Source organism: Pristiophorus japonicus, chromosome 10 (assembly GCF_044704955.1).
Source record: "Pristiophorus japonicus isolate sPriJap1 chromosome 10, sPriJap1.hap1, whole genome shotgun sequence".
NCBI lineage: Eukaryota > Metazoa > Chordata > Chondrichthyes > Pristiophoridae > Pristiophorus > Pristiophorus japonicus.
The window spans coordinates 74,480,013-74,497,288 of record NC_091986.1 but is presented as its reverse complement, the minus strand read 5'-3'; the positions used below and the strand labels follow the sequence as shown (position 1 = coordinate 74,497,288).

The following is a 17,276-nucleotide window of genomic DNA, read 5'->3' as shown; positions in this document are numbered from 1 at the left end:
CGCTACTGCCTTTTTGCACATCCTGGCCAGGTGTCCCTTGACATTACAAATCCTACAGGTATATTGCTGGAACCTGCAGCTTTTCGCAGTATGTCTACCCCCGCATCTCCAGCATGAGCTGAGATTGTTGTTAACAAAAGGACTGTTACCAGGCATTCCTCTCTGATTGCCCATTTGGTTATTTCTAAGCACTCTGATGGTGGGCTGTTAATGGTTCCATCACGGGACGCATTGTTCCTCGTGATGGCGTGAATTGCCGATTCCCTTTCCATTGTCCTTGTTGCGGGCCCACCCTAGAGTCTGTTGCTGCCTGGGCGGTTTCGAAATGCCCTTGCCTGTCTGTGGGGTCCCTAGTTGTGTTCACAATGTTAACTCCCTGGTCCATCGCCACATTGGGACCAGGGCTGCGCGCTTAAATTAGCTTGGTCTCCTCTTCCCCTGCCATGAAGATCTGAGCTATCAACGCCGCCCCTTCTAAAGTCAAGTCCTTGGCCTCTATGAGCTTCCTGAAAATCCCAGCATGCTTAATGCCCTCAATGAAAAAGTCCCTTAACATCTCCCCCCTGCAGGCGTCTGTGAACTTACAGAGACTGGCCAAGCGCCGCAGGTCCGCAACGAAGTCCGAGATGTATTGTCCCTCCCAACGCCGGTGTGTGTAGAACCGGTGCCGGGCCATGTGTGCGCTACTTGCCGGCTTGAGACGGTCACTGATCAGCTGGCTGAGCTCATCAAAGGACTTGTCCGCTGGCTTTTGGGGTGTGAGCAGGTCTTTCATCAGCGCATACGTCTGTGAACCACAGCTGGTCAGTAGATGCGCTCTCCGCTTGTCAGCCTCTGTAGCTCCCAGCCAGTCCTTCGTGACAAAGCTCTGCTGGAGTCTTTCCATGAAGTCGTCCCAGTCCTCACCCACACAGTAATGTTCCTCTGTGCTACCGGTGGCCATCCTCATGGTTCGGTGATCCCCATTTCTCGTCGCCAAATGTGGTGTCCCTGCACCATACTACAAACTCACACGAGGCATGTACTGCAGACACAGTCACTACGTGACCTTAGCCTTTATTCCAAGACCAAGGAGTGCTGATCCTGGGTGGGACCTCCCCTTTTATACCTGGAAACCCAGGTGAGGAGTGTCTCCCACAAGTTCACCCCCTGTGGTCAAGGTGTGCATTTCTAGGGTATAAGTACAGTGTACAGGAGTTGCATGAATGTTTCAGTTACATGAAGATTACAGTTGCATGATGGTTACATACATGACACCATTATCCCAGCCTGCACTTCCCAGTGCTGCTGGAATGCAGTATGGAACACTCAATGCCCCACCGTCCGAGGTTCCGGGTCCCAGTGCTGCTGGAATCCAGCATGAAACACCCAGGGCCCCACCATCCCAGCCTGTGACTCCCAGTGCTGGTGGAACGCAGCCTGTAATACCCATGGCCACACCTTCCCAGCCTGCGCCTCACACTGGAGGGGTTCTGTAAGACAGACCCAAGGTGAGCCCAAGGAGAAATGTCCATGCTGTCCTGAGATGGAGGGTGCAACAGATGTGGCTCAGCTGATGGCATTGTGTATCGAGGCCAATGAGCTTACCTGATCACTCATGAACACCATCAGTGGGGTGGGTGATGAGGTAACGATACTGATGGCAGAAATAGCAATACTGTCACGGGACATGAGGGAGGAAATTTCAGAGGCAGCGGGAACGACGGCACAGGCCATCAGGTCGGGAATGTCACAGGCAGCCAAAATGATGGCACAGGCCATCAGGGAGGTAGCTGCTGCAATAAGGGAACATAGCCAGGCCAATCTACTGCCACTCCCACGGCAATCCCCGCACTAGTCTCTGTAGAGACCCAAGCCGTAACACCCCCCCCACCCCCACCACCACCACTATACCCATTAAGCAGTGCAAATTCACCGAGATGTGGATCTGAGATGGGTGCAACCTTTCTTTGCAACTGTTGTTTTTGTTGTTGTTGTTGTTGTTGATTTTACTCTTGTAACTGTTTTCAAATATAAATTGTTTTGGAAGTGATGTAACTTTACAAGACTAAAGTGACCTGAAAGCTTTTAAGTGATCTTACAGTGCAAGTTTTTTCCAATGGAAATTGTTTTGTAAGTTTTGTAAATTTACAACTTATAAGTGATCTTAGGGTTTTAAGTGATCTTAGAGTGTAAATGTCCTCACATTTTATAAATTATTTAATGTCGCACCAAAAAAGTGATTTTGAAGATTAAGTGATTTTAGAGTGTAAGATTTTTCACGTTGAAATTGTTTTGTAACTTTTGTAACTTTACAAGTTTATAAGTGATCTTAAAGTTTTTAAGTGATCTTTAAGAATCATATTAAAGTACCACCAGTTTGATAAAATAAATTATTTTATTACACTAAAGTGAAGTACATTCTAAAATTTTCAATAAAATATTTTTTACATTGAAACTGAATCATGTTCCATTAACACAACACAACTTTTAGGAATAGCTGCAAAAAATAAACATGTCAAAGCAGAACAGTTGTCATTGAGCCCTCAGGCATCAGTAAAGCGATCATGGATGAGCTGCTGGCTCGAGCAATCGTTAAAGGAGCACGATGGTCCGCCCTCCTCCGACATCGTGTTCCGGCCTCAGGCACTTGCATGGTCTCCTGATCCTCGTCATCATCCTCCTCCAGCTCCTCCTCCTCCTCCTGCTCGTCTCTTGCATCTTCCACATCATTATCATCAGACACTCTCACCGCAGGTGGGTCTTCTTCTTCCACTATCAGCTGCTGCTGCCTCATGATGGCTAAGTTATGCTGCATGCAGCACACAACAGTGAAGTGACCGACCATCTCGGGGAATATTGCAAGTTGCCTCTGCAACGGAGCAGGCATCAGAAACACTGTTTCAAGATGCCAATGGTCTTCTCTATGATGTTGTGTGTCTTAATGTGCGACATGTTGTATTGATGGTCAGCTTCTGTCCGGGTTACGCGTAGGGGCGTCATGAGCCAGATGGCGAGGTCGTACCCTTTGTCTCCCAGTAGCCAGCTCTGCCCTTCTGGCTGCTGCTCAAACATATCAGATAGAGCACTGCCACGTAGGATGAACGCATCATGGGTGCTGCCAATGTATCTCGCATCGATTGACATGATGCGCTGCATGTTGTCAAACACGAGCTGCACATTAATGGAGTGGAAACCTTTTCTATTCCTGAACTGCTCGGAATCCTCCACAGGTGCTCGCAAGGCGATGCGGGTACAATCAATGTAGCCCTGTACCTTTGGGAAGCCAGCAATTCTGCAGAAGCCCACAGCCCTGTCACGCATTGCTTGTGCGGTCATTGGGAACTTGATGAAGTCATTCCTCCGCGCGTACAGCGCAGCCGTGACCTGGCAAATGGAGACCTGTATTGCACCTTGAGAGATGGCACACACATCTCCAGTTGTACCTTGAAACAGTCCCGAGGCATAGAAGGAAAGTGCAGCTGTAACCTTCACTTCAACAGAAAAGGCAGTCCACCTGCTGCTTCTCGGCTGCAACTGTGGTCTCACCAACTCACAGATCTCACAGACAACTTCTCTGCGGAAACGCAGCCTTCTGATACAATCTGCCTCACTCAAGTCCAGATAGGAACGCCTGACTCGAAATCTCCGAGGTGTGTAACGCCTCCTGCCCAGTAGCCTATGGGCTCTGATGTTCCTGATGCGATGAGCTCTAATCAATTCTCTCCTACGTAGCACAGTGGCGCATAACTGTTGAATAATCCACGATATTGAGATTGATGCACCCATCCTTAAAGTTAAATTAAAACTTTCAAAAGTTAAAGAAGGTGCAAAATAGCAGCATAGCCCAGCTCTTCTCACTCCCCAAAAAAGGTAAGAAACCCAAAGGTCTTTTGTTCTCTCACCCTCCCCCCTTCAGTCATGTGACTTCTCTATCCCTCCTCGTCAGCAGCAGCCTCCCTCCCCCCAAGCCTGCAGCGTTCAGCCTTCTCCCTCCCTCCCACCCACCTCCACCAGAACCACCCCCTCCCACAGCCTGCCGCATTCTCCGTTTATACTCTCCTCCTCACCCCCCACAACCTGCTGTGTTCTCCGTTTATACTCTCCCCCCTCCCCCTCCCCCACAACCTGCCGCGAACTCTGTTTATACCCTCCCCCCCTCCCCTCTCCTCCCCCCACAGCCTGCCGCGTTCTCCGTTTATATCCTCCCCCTCCCCTCCCCTCCTGCCCCACAGCCTGCCGCGTTCTCCGTTTATACCCTCCCCCCTCCCCTCCCCTCCCCGCACAGCCTGCCGCATTCTCCGTTTATACTCTGCTCCCCTACCACCCCCCCCACAACCTGTCGCGTTCTCCGTTTATACCCTCCCCCCCGCCCCACAGCCTGCCGCGTTCTCCGTTTATACTCTCCTCCCCTCCCCCTCCCACACAGCCTGCCGCATTCTCCGTTTATACCCTCCCCCCCACCCCCCACTCACAGCCTGCCGAGTTGATACTCCTCCCTCCTACAGCCCCGGTATGCCGTGTTCTCCGTTGATACTCCACCCTCCCTTACATTCTTGCCTTGGCCAAAGGGCTTGCTGGTGTCCCACACCTTGCCCTGGCCAAATGGACTCTAGCACGGCCAGCCGCTGCATAGATCAGTTTAAGGTAGGATTTGATGCAGTACATTTATTTGTTCATTTAATTCTTTACTTCACTTCTTTATTTATTATTGAATTGCTATTACTGCTTGTGCTTTATTTGGTGCTTGGTGGTGCTTGAAATGTTGTTACTTGCGCCGATTCCTTAACTTAAGTATGGTCTTTCTGTGTGAACAAAAGTGGACACATACGTTGCCCTAAGTTAGTTTAGTACAACTTTTTTCTGGCCAAATTGGCATAAATAGTGTAAGTGGCCCCCTTTTGAAAAAAAAAACTGACATAACAAAAAACTAACTAACTCACTTACACTGGCGCAAATTAAATGGCCATATTTGCAACTAAAAAGATACACCAGAAAAATCAAGTTACACCAAAAATAATGGTGCATCTCATGGGGAAATTTGAGCCCTTAGTAGTGGCAGGAGACAAGCCTGCTTTACCAGGTAGAAATTGGTTGGGATCACTGAAGCTGGATTGGAATGAGATTTTTCGTGTTGAAATGAGATTTGCATCAAAGGATAATGTCATCAAGAAGTATCTGAAGACGTTCTGTGAAACAGGCAGTCCGATCGAAGGCTTCAAGGCAAATGTCAGGGTACAGAAGGATGCTAGACCAATTTACTGCAAGCCACGTCCTGTACCAAATGCACTCAAGGAGAGAGTTGAGCAAGAACTCAAAATACTAGAGACTGAGAATATTATCTCTAAGATGGATCTATGTAATTGGACTACACCCATTGTTGTTGTACCTAAGTCCGATGGTAAGGTAAGGTTGTGTGGTGATTATAAAGTAACCGTAAACCAGGTTCTAGAATATAATCTACCCAATATATTGTGAAATGTGGAAGATTTTTTCACATTGCTGACAGGTGGTCAGATTTTCTCAAAGTTAGATCTCAAAAATGCCGACTTACAACTTGAACTAGATGAGGAGTCCAAGTCATGCTTGACTATAAACACTCATCTAGACCTATATCAATTCAATAGACTACCATTTGGAATATTTTCCACCCTCGCCATATTCCATGGGGTGATGAACCAGATTTTGCAAGGCATTGAAGGGATAGTACGTTATTTAGATGGCATACTAATTTCAGCACCAAACAGGCAAATCCATAATAACATATTGAATGAAGTGCTCAAAAGGCTAGAGAAGCACAGAGTACGAGTGACTGCTCACAAGTGTGAGTTATTTCAAAACTCAGTGGAGTATTTAGGGCACAGAGTAGACAAAGATGGTTTACATCCAACCAAGAGAAAGCTGGATGCAATTAGAAATGCACCCACTCATATAGAATGTCACTGAACTCCAATCATTTTTGGGTCTTTTGAACTATTATGGGAATTTCCTACCAAATTTGGCTACAGTGTTACATCCACTGAATGAACTGTTGAAAAAGCAGGTCCATTGGAAGTGGTCAGGAGAATGCGACGCAGCATTCAATGAGTGTAAACGCCAGTTGATAGAGAGCACCCTGTTAGTTCACTATGATGTATCTAAGGAGATCAAGCTAGCATGTGATACTTCTCCATATGGAGTTGGGGCAGTGATCTCTCATGTACTATGTAGTGGGGAGGAGAGACCAATTGCCTTTGTTTCCCGCACTCTCAGTGCCAGTGAGCGTAATTATGCGCAAATTGAAAAGGGAAGCTTTGGCATTAATTTTTAGGGTCAACAATTTCCACAAATAATTATATGGTCATAAGTTTTTTATCGTTATGGACCATAAGCCCCTGACAGCAATCCTCCATCCAAAGACCCCTTAGCTGCAGCCCGAATGCAGAGATGGGCTTTGATTTTGTCAGCATATACTTATGACATTGAGTACAGATGATCAGCTGATCACAGTAATGCTGATGCTATATCCAGGTTGCCACACAATAGGAAAGAAGTGTTCTATTTTTCATACATTGATGAACAGCCAGTCACAGCTGAGGAGATTGGTAGAGCAACCAAACATAAACCAGTTATGTCAAAGGTGTATGATTACATAGCAAATGGCTGGCCAAACCAGGTATCATAGAAAGATATTCATCCATGCTTTGTTCTTAGGAATAAATTATCAGTGGATAAAGATTGTATCATGTGGGATGCAAGAGTAGTTATACCAAATAAATTCAGATCCAAATTATTAGGAGATCTTCATGACCAGCATCTGGGAATGTGCTTGACCAAGAGTTTTGCATGCAGTTACTTATGGTGGCCAGGACCAGATAAAGATATAGAATACATCGTTAGTCAGTGTACAACATGTCAATCGGTAAGCAAGAAATCACCATCAGTACCATTATAGCCATGGAAATGGCCTCCTAGGGTGTGGCAATGATTACATATAGATTTTGCTGAGCTAGAAGGACAGCAATTGTTCATTGTGATTGATAGCCATTCAAAATGGGTAGATGTTTCAACAATGAAACACTAGACAATTTGCGAAGATTATTTTCTTCATATGGCCTCCCAAAAAAAATTGTTTCTGATAATGGACTATAATTTTGTTCAGAAGAATTTGCACAGTTCACGAGCAAAAATGGTATGAAACATACCAAGGTTCCACCGTACCACCCTGCTTCAAATGGTGCAGCAGAGCGCACAGTACAAATTGTAAAATGTGCCCTCATCAAACAAATTTGGATACAAATCCAAAGAAACGACAGTTGTCATTGGACCATAATTTGGCTAATTTTCTAATTACTTATTGTAATATTCCTCATATAACCACTGGTAGAACACCAGCAGAGTTGTTTCTCAAATGATGGCACAAACCAGATTCTTGTTGTTAAAGCCAAACTTGGCACAGTCAGTAGAAGAGAAACAATTAAGACATAAAGAGAATCATGATAGAGGTAGAATAAGATAGAGAAGTGTGTAATTAAATTAGGAGGTTAGAGTGAAGAACCATTACCATAAATGGTTAAAGTGATTAACAGGAAGAGTAGTGAAGATATGTGGTCCTCGCACATATATGGTCAAGATGTTTGATTATGGACAGGTTCGGTTTGTTCACATTGATCATATTTTACCTACAGATGTGGAAGGAGTTGAAAGTTAGAATGATTCGATTGTTTCTGACTCATCAGATAGTCTTATTACAACTAGAGTACCAGTAGCATATCCATATCAGATGTAGTAGAAACAAGTTGAAGTGAAAGTCATATTTAAGTCTGAGTCCGAGTGAGACAGACAAACGGTCTGAAGTTGTAGAGAGTTCAAATGTAGATCAAGGGTATCCCTTGGAGGAAAACTTTCCTCAGGATTAGCCTAGAATGAGTCTAAGTTCAACACCATGTTTGGAAGGTTCTGTTTGAGAGCGAAGATAGTGTTTTCAAAACAGAAAACCAGTGGTTAATTTTGATTTGTAAATATGGCAAAATAAGTCCATATCTTTTATTATGTATAACCATGCAAGTTATGTATGATGATTGTTTGCTATAATTACTTCTTCATAAAGGAGGGAGAAGTGTAATATATAGCTCCACCTAGTGGAGTACTGCTCCATCTGATGGACTACTGTGGTAACGCCGCCATTGCTGTAAATACAATAAAGGCATCAGGTGACAGATCACCTGACAAGTTCCTGTGTTAAGAGCCATCTTGTAAAAGTGTGTTTGTGATGTCGGAGAGAAGATATACCACAAGCATCTTACTTTGTTCCACCCCTCTCACATTTCATTTCAAATTTTCATTCTCTACCACCCACCCAAGTACCATAAAAATTATATCTCCGAGATATCTTCACTGCTTCCCTCTCTCAGTCTCTGCACCAAGCAATTTTTCATCCCCCAGCTACTAATCTCGACTTCTTAAACCCCTCTCCCCTGTCTCCTCCACCATCACCTCCAACAACAAGTACGAGGTACTCATGAACTTCTTTGTCTCTAAAATTGAGACCATCTGATCATTTGTCTCTGCCACTTCCCTTCCATCCTCTAGCTCACCGGGCCAAACTACCTCTAAGGATACCAATTGCCCTAGCCCTGAAGGTGCATCTTTCTCCAGTTTCTCTCCAATCTCCACTCGTGACCTCTCCATGCTCATCTTGTCCATGAGACCCACTTCCTGCTCCCCTGACCATATTCCTACTAAACTGCTGACCACCCAATTTCCTTTTCTGGCTCCCATGTTAGTTGACATTGTTAACGATTCCCTCTCCTCAGGTACTGTCCCCCTCTCCTCTAAATCTGCCGTCATTACTCCTCTCCTCAAAAAAACAACCCTTGACCTCTCCATCCTTGCAAACTACCACCCCATCTCCAACCTCCCTTTCCTCTCCAAAGTCCTTGAATGTGTTGTTGCCTCCCAAATCTGTGTCCATCTTTCCTGAATTCCATGTTTGTATCCTTCCAATTCGGTTTCTGTACCTGCCACAGTACCGAAATGGCTCTCATCAAAGTCACAAATGGCAGCCTTTGTGACAGTGACAAAGTTGATCTATTGTTCCTCATCCTTCTCGACCTGTCTATAGCCTTTGACATGGTTGACCATTCCAACCTCCCCCAACGCCTCGCCACCATTGTCCAGATAGCTGGGACTACTCTCGCCTGGTTCCATTCTTATCTATCTAATCATAGCCAGAAAATCACCTGCAATGGCTTCTCTTCTCACTCCTGCATTTTTACCTCTGGTGTCCCCCAAGGATCTATCCTCGGTCCCCTACTATTTATCATCTACATGCTGCCCCTTGGCAACATCATCTGAATACAGAGTGTCAGTTTCCACATGTATGCTGATGACACCCAGCTCTACCTCACCACCACTTCTCTAAACCCCTCCACAAGAGAGGAACTAGCCAAGGCTCTAACCATCATTTTCCAATCCTCTCTGGCTACAGGTGAGGTGCCAGAGGACTGGAGGACTGCTAACATTGTACCGTTGTTTAACAAGAGGGAAAGGGATAGAACAAGTAATTACAGACCAGTCAGCCTAACCACGGTGGTGGAAATTTATTGGAAAAATTTCTGAGGGACAGGATAAATCTTCATTTAGAAAGACACGGATTAATCAAGGACAGTCAGCATGGATTTGTTTCAGGGAAGATCATGTCTGACTAAATTGATTGAATTTTTTGAGAAGGTAACAAGGAGTGTCAATGAGGGTAGTCTGTTTGATGTAGTGTGTATGGATTTTAGCAAGGCTTTTGATAAGGTCCCACATGGCAGACTGGTCAAAAAGTGTCAGCTGTGGCTCAGTGGGTAGCACACTTGCTTCTGAGTCAGAAAATTATGGTTTCAAGTCCCAGTCCAGGGACTTGAGCACATAAATCTAGGCTGACACTCCAGTGCAGTGCTGAGGGAACACTTCACTGTCGGAGGTGCCGTCTTTCAGATGGGATGTTAAACCGAGGCCCTGTCTGCTCTCTCAGGTTGGATGTAAAAGATTCTCATGGCACTATTTCGAACAAGTGCAGTGGAGTTATCCTTGGTATCCTGGCCAATATTTATCCCTCAATCAACATAACAAAAACAGATTATCTGGTCATTATCAACATTGCTGTTGTGGGAGCTTGCTGCGCGCAAATTGGCTGCTGTCTTTCCCACATTACAACAGTGACTACACTCCAAAAAGTACTTAATTGACTGTAAAGCGCTTTGAGACAACTAGTGGTTATGAAAGGTGCTATATAAATGCAAGTCTTTCTTTCTTCTTTCTTCTTTCTTTAAATGCCCATGGAATCCAAGGCAAAGAGCAAATTGGATCCAAAATTAGGTCAGAGGCAGGAAGCAAAGGGTTATGGTCAATGAGTGTTGTTGTAACTGGAAGGCTTTTCCAGTGGGGTTCCGCAGGGCTCGGTAGTACTTCCCTTGCTTTTTGTGGTATATATCAATGATTTAGACTTGAATGTAGGGAGTATGATTAAGAAGTTTGCAGGTGATGCAAAAATTGGCCGTGTGGTTGATAATGAAGAAGAAAGCTGTAGACTGGAGGAAAATATCAATGAACTGGTCAGGCGGGCAGAACGGTGGCAAATGGAATTCAATCCAGAGAAGTGTGAGGTAATGCATTTGGTGAAACTAACAAGGCGAGGGAATACACAATAAATGGTAGGACACTGACAAGTGTAGAAGAGCAGAGGGACCTTGGAGGGCATGTCCACAGATCTCTGAAGGTAGCAGGAGAAGTAGATAAGGTGGTTAAGAAGGCATTTATTAGCCGAGGCATAGAATATAATGAAATAGAATATAATTATGCTCATTAATTAATTAGGCCACAGCTAGAGTACTGCATGCACTACTGGTCACCACAGTACAAGAAAGACTAGGGAGGGTACATAGGAGATTTACGAGGATGTTGCCTGGACTGGAGAATTTTAGCTACGATAAAAGATTGGATAGACTGGCGTTGTTTTCTTTGGAACAGAGGAGGCTGAGGGGAGACCTAATTGAGGTGTATAAAATTATGAGGGGCCTAGATAGAGTGGATAGGAAGGACCTATAGCCCCTAGCAGAGGGGTCAAAACCAGGGTGCATAGATTTAAAGTAATTGGTAGGAGGTTTAGAAGGGATTTGAAGAGATATTTTCACCCAGTGGGTGGTGGGGATCTGGAACTCACTGCCTGAAATAATGGTAGTGGCAGAAACCCTTATAGCATTTAAAAAATACTTCGATATACATGTGAAGTGCCATAACCTACAAGGCTACTGACCAAGAGCTGGAAATTGGGATTAGGCTGGATAGCTCTTTGTCAGCCAGCACGGGCATGATGGGCCAAATGACTTCCTTCTGTGCTGCAAATTTCTATAGTTCTACGGTCTATAAATTGTCCAACTGCTCGTCCAACATCCAGTACTGGATGAGCAGAAATGTTCTCCAATTACATTTTGGGAAGACAAAAGACATTGTCTTCAGTCCCAGCCACAAACTCCATTCCCTAGATACCAACTCCATCCCTCTTCCGAGCATCTGTCTGAGGCCAAACTGGACTGTTCACAACCTTGTTGTCATATTTGACCCTGAAATGAAACTCTGACCACATATCCATAGTATAACTAAGTCCACCACCGTAACATTGCCCATCTCCACCCCTGGCTCAGCTCATTCGCTGCTGAAATACTCGCCTTTGTTACCTCTAGACTTGACTATTCCAATGCACTCCTGGCTGGCTTCCCACATTCTATCCTACGCAAACCTGCTTTGTATCCTCATTGGACACATTTTTTGACACGTGTGAAAAACTTTACATTTATCAATGTCAAATTTAATTTGCCATTTATTTGCCCAATTGCATAACTTCTTCAATAACCCTTTCCTTCCATCCTTTATCTCTACAGCTTCTTCTATTTTAGCATTGACTGCAAATTCAACAAGTTTACAGTTAAATAATGACAATTTAAATGTAGATTAGAAACAGCGACAGCGGGGCTATAAGCACTGACCTCCTGGTTTACAATGAACAGCTGCTCCCAGTCTGACCAGTACATTCTTGTTTCCTATTTTTTAAGCAATTTCTCATCCAGTTCTATTTAAACATTGGAGTCACATGGCTTTTGGTTTAATTAGGAGTCTGTACGAATCTACAAATAAAACAGATGGAAAAAGACCAGACGGCCCATTGAGTCTATCCCATTCATCCATGTCATTCACAAAGTAAAACCACCCCCCCAGCAGCCATTTCATTTCCTGGGAGAGGCAAAAAAAATGTTTAAATATCCTTACGCCAACTAAGGGAAGAGAATGTGGGAAATTCTTCTCAGAAGGTGATTAAATATGAGTTTCAAGAGATAATAATGGCCACGACTTCAGCACATGAACTGCAACGGTTCACGAATGCGGCTCAGCACCATCTTCTCAAGAGCAAATGGGGATGGGAAATAAATGCTGACCTTGCTAGCGATACCCACACCCATAGCATTAATTTTATTAAATTAGGTACATTACCCAACATGCTATCAACTTTTTGTCCTCAATGATTTCGGCTGATGCCTCGAGCTTGACAGCTCCCTTTGGAACATTTGCAGCAAATCTGCATCCACTGCGTTAGTCGTTTACTTATTTCAAAGGTCAACTATTCTCTGTGGGAAAAAAGCGAGATTTGTCAAAAGCTTTCTGAAAAGCCAAATGGATCTGCATCACAGGAATTCCACTGTCTATTTTATCTGTAACATTCTGAAAGAATTTTAAACCGCTTTTATATTGGCATTTCTTTAGATCGAATTCTGGGAGACCACATTGTGTCAATCAGCTCCCATCATTTAAACGAGTAAATCGAATCCCTTATTCTGGTGGCAGGCTCATAGACTCAGTTTTTGATGAGCTTTCTAGTCTTCCATCAGGAATCTGAATTAAAACAGTGGCAACATAAAAGTACTAGAAAGTATAGCAGGTAAATCTATGCTGTTTTTGCTATTAAGTTATTGCTCTGCATATTGATATAGTCGACATATTTACTGAGGCATACGAAAGCATGGGCCTTACGCTAAACATTCGTAAGACAAAGGTCCTCCAACAGCTTGTCCTTGCTGCACAGCACTGCATTGCCCCCTCGCCCCCCCCCCCGCCCCACCCCCCGCCCCCCAGTCATCAAGATCCATGGCGCGGCCCTGGACAACGTGGACCATTTCCCATACCTCGGGAGCCTCTTACCAACAAGAGCAGGCATTGACAACGAGATCCGACACTGCCTCCAGTGCACCAGTGCAGCCTTCGGCCGGCTGATGAAAAGAGTGTTTGAAGACCAGGCCCTCAAAACTGCCACCAAGCTCAAGTCTACAGGGCTGTAGTAATACCCGCCCTCCTGTATGGCTCAGAAACATGGACCATGTACAGTAGACACCTCAAGTCTCTAGAGAAATACCATGAACGATGTCTCCGCAAGTTCCTACAAATCACCTGGGAGGACAGATGCACCAATATTAACGTCCTCGACCAGGCCAACATCCCCAACATCGAAGCACTGACCACACTTGATCAGCTCCGCTGGGCAAACCACATAGTTTGCATGCCAGACATGAGTCTCCCAAAGCAATCGCTCTACTCCGAACTCCTTCACAGCAAACGAGCCAAAGGTGGGCAGAGGAAACGTTACAAGGACACCCTCAAAGCCTCCCTGATAAAGTGCGACATCCCCACTGACATCTGGGAGTCCTTTGCCAAAGACCGCCCTAAGTGGAGAAAGTGCATCCGGGAGGGCGGTGAGCACTTTGAGACTCAACGCCGAGAGCATGCAGAAACCAAGCGCAGGCAGCGGAAAGAGCATGCGGCAAACCTGTCCCACCCAACCCTTCCCTCAATGACTATCTGTCCCACCTGTGACAGAGTCTGTGGCTCTCATATTGGACTGTTCAGCCACCAAAGAACTCACTTCAGGAGTGGAAACAAGTCTTCCTCGATTCCGAGGGACTGCCTATGATGATGATTGCTCTGCAGGTATTTCTCCAGACCACCCCTTAGAACAGCTTCCATCATTTCAACTGTGTGCTTTTGATGTTATGTTAAAGGACCTGCAGTTGCCTGCATCAGATTTGTTGCGCTTTTAAAATATAGCCATTGTGTTTACTCATTGAAAGTCTGCTGAGCCTGTTTGATGGTGTTAGCCCATAACTGCCCAACCTAGTCTCCTTCAGAAACCTCGGACATATGTTATTTGACTCAGGTTATTCATTAGTCTTAAGTCCCTCTAACTCACCAAGTAGCTCTCCGACACTGATTTTAAAATCTACAAGGATTGGGCAGCAAGTTAATGTTATCCTCTTTGAAGAAAACCTCTGGAAAGCATTTATTTTCTATTTTGCTATTTTATTTTCTTCAGTTTCACTGCCACTTTTATGTTTTATAATTCTAACTTCCCCTCCAACTACTCTTGTATTATAACATCAGAAGAACGTTCCAATGTTATTCGTAAAATATTTTAGTATCCTTATCTCTAGGGTCCATTTTGCACCTTTGACATCTCTTTCAATCTGTTTTCTCTCCTTCCCCTCTCTGAGTTATTCTCCCTCCCACAGTTTGTTTTGCTTTCTTAGTCCTTCTTTCTTATTTTATTAGGATATGGGTAATCTGTTGGCACCCCAGGACAATTCATCCAAATCTTTTTGTGCTCTTCACTAACAACCAGGATCAAATTTCTGAAGAATCTGTCTTCACGGCAGTTATCCACATCTGCTACCTGATAATAAAAAATGTGCAGTAGACCACACCAAACGAACAAGAATCAACAGATGGGAAACCCATTTTTTCATATCTTCTGCAGATTTTTGCTGTAACAAGTCCAAATCACGCTTAGAAGATGTCATTGATGACAAGGGTATAGATAATACTTTATATATTTAATACATTTAAAATGTCACATCAGGAATCGTGTATTTGGAGTAATAAATATAAACTAACAGAATACAATGTTACGATGGCCTGGAATCCTGTTGTGTGGGAAAGTGGATCGCATCTAAAGACTTTACATAAGTTCTGTGTATGATCAACAGATCAGGGGCCCGAAATTCAGTATCACTGGAAAGCTGGTGCTCTTGCCACCTTTTTGGTGCCATTAGTGTCGACATTTTTTCATGGCTGGGCCGCCCCAAAAGTGAACAAATTGTTTCCAGCGCGAATGAACCCTTCCAAAGTGGATTTTTCAGCCGAGTGGCTGTCTTAATTTGAGCTTATCACCACTGAGAAATTCAGCAAGCAGGTCAGGGTTTCTAATGAGCCAGCTGCTCCCTGGCCTTTTTAAAGGCCAAGGTTTGCAGCAAGACCCTGAGGGGGAAGGAGTTTGGAAGATATTTGGAAGGACGGCTGCAGTGGCGTAACTAGAGGATGTGGGCCCCAATGCAAACAAAGATGTTTAAAAAATCACAGAACGACAGGGAAAAGTGCAGCTGGCCAGGGAAGACCCCGCGCAGCCATTCCTCGAGTGAGAGGGTCCGGGGGGGTCAAAGAGGGAGTTTGGGGTCTGGGGGGAGTCGGTGTGAGAGGGAGCCGGGACCGGTGTGACAGAGGGTTTACGAGGTTGAGGGTTACCGTGGGGTCCGGGAGCGGAGCTGAGTCGGGTGCGGACGGTGCGACGATGGCGCTCCAGGCTCGGGCTCTGTATGATTTCCAGAGCGAGAATGTGGGCGAGATCTCGGTGCGGGAGGACGAGGTGATGACTGTGTACAGCGAGCATGGCATCAAGGGCTGGCTGGAGGAGGCCAACAGCCGTGGCCAGAGGGGCCTCTTCCCAGCCTCATATGTGCAGATCCTACCGGCCAGGAGCGGGGGTGACGCTGCACCCGGTGTCGGTGCTGGTGCTGCCAAGCCCCCCGCCTCCCGCTATGCCAACGTGCCAACCAGTGGCTACGACAGACCAGTGCCACCTCAGCCCCTAGAGGCTTCCCCCTGCTGGCCTGCCCTGCTGCCAGCACCTGCTGCCACCCGCCTCTCGCCCAAACGGGCGGCAACGGCCTCGGGGTCTGGTCCTGGTGGGGCTGCAACACCAGGTGTCGGGCAGCGGCAACGACGACGACTGGGATGATGACTGGGACGATAACTCTATGGTGGTGGATGAGCCGCTGTCCAGCGGAGGTGGGAGTGGGGGAGGCGGTGGCGGGTCTAGGATTTCGACAGGACGGGCCGATATCGAGTGAGAACGGGTGCCGACGGCCGGAATGTCAGGGGGTCGGTGTCCTCCTCCTCCTCGGCCGCTGCCTCCTCCTCCAAGAGCATGGCCACGGTCAGCAGGAACCTCAACCGCCTCTCGACCTTCGTCAAGTTGGGCGGCGAGGCGTTCATCCTGGGCGAGGCAGCCGGCTTCGCCAAAGACGGTGACAAGATCTGCCTGGCGGTCGGCCCGTACGGCGCCGAGTAGCAGGAGAATCCTTACCCCTTCGCCTGCTTCATTGACGAGCCCACCAAGCAGACCAAGTTCAAGGGCATCAAGAGCTACATCTCATACCGCCGCCCAGCCACACCCAATGCCCAGTCGACCAGCACTACAAGCACTTCGACTGGCTGTACAGCTGGCTGGTGGAGAAGTTCCCCGTCATCTCGGTGCCCCACATCCCCGTGAAGCACGCCACTGGCCGCTTCATCTCCAAGTGGAAGAAAGGGCTAACCCTATGGATGAACCACATGACAAGCCATCCGGTGCTGGCCCGCTGCGACAAATTCCAGCAGTTCCTCACCTGCAACGATGAGAAGGCTTGGAAACAGGGCAAGAGGAAAGCCGAGAAGGACTACATAGTTGGGGGCAACTTCTTCCTGAGGCTCAGCACCCCGCAGAGCCCCCTGCAGGAGGTGGAGAGCAGGGTCGACAGGTTCAAAACTTTCACCAAGAGGATGGATGAGAGCGTTTTCCAGCTGAGCCAAACCGCCAATGAGTTCGCGAGGAAGCAGGTGGTGGGCCCCCTGTTATGTCTATAATATACTTATGAATGACTCCACAAGATAATGTGTTGTACTCAAACTGTCGTGACCTTGGTCCTTTATTCCAAACTCCAGAGTGCTGCACAAACATGCTGTGCAGCCTTTTATACAGGGACCTGCCACCAGGGCAGGAAACCCCCAGTCTCCACCAGTTGCACCCTCTAGTGGCACCAGCATGTATGTACACAATGTAAACCTTATTGACAGTACATCAGGTAAACCAGTCTCCATCTTATGCAATCACACAGTGACTACACATAGTGTACTTCCATGGTCTGCATATACAAAACCACTCTCTCCCAAGTCCTTTGTGCCAATTACCTTTG

The 17,276-nt window shown here is 46.2% G+C and overlaps 1 pseudogene; it reads left to right on the top strand.

Annotated features, from left to right (window-relative positions):
- Positions 1-15,613: 15,613 nt before the first annotated feature.
- On the top strand, positions 15,614-16,947 carry LOC139274597 (sorting nexin-18-like; annotated as a pseudogene).
- The last annotated feature ends 329 nt before the right edge of the window (positions 16,948-17,276 follow it).